Below are 1,644 nucleotides of genomic sequence, written 5' to 3' on the forward strand. Positions count from 1 at the left end.
GCTGTTAAAAAAAACGTGCCACAAACGCGCGTTTCCGAGGGCTACTTGGCTGTATCGCAATGGAAACGCGCGACAAAAACGCCCCAAAGAAGCTCCTGTACTTCTTTGGGGCGTAGGGCGTTTTGTAGCGCGTTCATACGGCCTGTAAGCCCTCGTTCACACCTGAACGTTTTGTGGCGCGTTCTACGCTCGACGAACGCTCTACAAAACGCTCAAACATCTAAATCCCATTGTATTCAATGGTCTGGTTCCCACCTCGGCGTATTTCAGCCCGTCCCTAACGCGCTACAAAACGGCCCACGCCTGAAAAGGTGCAGGTACTACTTTGGGCCGTTTTTGTTGCGCGTTTCCATTGGGATACAGCCAAGTAGCCCTCGGAAACGCGCGTTTGTCGCGCGATTTTTTTTACCGCGAATCGCGGTAAAACAAACGCTCGACAGACGCGCATATGCAATACACCTAGGTGTGAACGAGACCTTAGGGCCTGTTCACATGAGATCAGGTCCTGATCAGGACGCGTTTTTGACGCGTTTGCGTATCCGGACCGTTTCCAGACCTGACAAAATGTGACATGCAGTATTTTTTCTGTCGTAAGCTGAACGGACTGCGCACGTGAGAACTGGAGCCCATAAAACGCATAGGGATACATTGGGATGCATTTTGAGTGCAACAGCGTACGGAGCCGGTCAGCACACAAAAAGGACGTCGTGTGAACAGGCCCTTACACATAGTTGCGGCTGGTCTTCGGCTGGTCTTATTAGTTATCTAGACACCCAGTCCCAGCGCAGTGATTCCTGAATTACTATTGCGAAGACTAAGGCTGGGTTCACACCTAGGCGTATCGAATATGCGCGTTTGTCGCGTTTCCGAGGGCTACTTGGCTGTATCCCAATGGAAACGTGCGACAAAAACGCCCCACAGAAGCTCCTGCACTTCTTTGGGCGTAGGGCGTTTTGTAGCGCGTCCATACGGCCTGTAATACGCCCGGGTGTGAACCAGGCCCATAGGAAAAAATGGGATTTCGGTGTTTGAGCGTTTTGCAGAGCGTTCGAACGCGCTACAAAACGCCCAGGTCTTTATATTTACTGCAGCTATGGAAATATTTGGTTTCGTTGAGGAATAGAGAGATTCATTTAGATTTACAAAAAGATCTTAAAGCTCTGAAATTTCTAAAAGACGAGGAATTAAGACTATGGTGGGACATAATATCACACGAACAGTACCTATAGGAGGGTCTAACCCCAAGGAGTTTAAGATGGGACATCCCTCCAAATGACGGGTTAAAGGGCCCAGAAGCGGATAAAGAATGCTTCTTATTTTTCCACCATAACGAACAACAACTGATTCAGTTGCTAAAAGAGCGGAAGCAGAGAAAGCTGAAAATGGTAGAAAACAAAATCGTTGAGTTAAAGGAAAGATTAACACCTTTCAAAGATGAGGAAGAATTCTTAGAATTATCTAAAGAAATCCAGTTGTTTTTAAAGGAGAACTATGGGGTCAGGGCTTTTCCCCCATAGTTCTCCTTAGGGTAACGGGAGGACACAAACTAGCGTCCTCCCGTCTCCCTAAGCTCGGTATATAGGGAGCTACAGCTCGCGGTATTCTGAGACGCCGCAGCCGGAGCGGATCCCGACATCAATGTCT

This window comes from Nanorana parkeri, unplaced genomic scaffold, assembly GCF_000935625.1.
Source record: "Nanorana parkeri isolate BGI_ZX_2015 unplaced genomic scaffold, ASM93562v1 scaffold2642, whole genome shotgun sequence".
NCBI lineage: Eukaryota > Metazoa > Chordata > Amphibia > Anura > Dicroglossidae > Nanorana > Nanorana parkeri.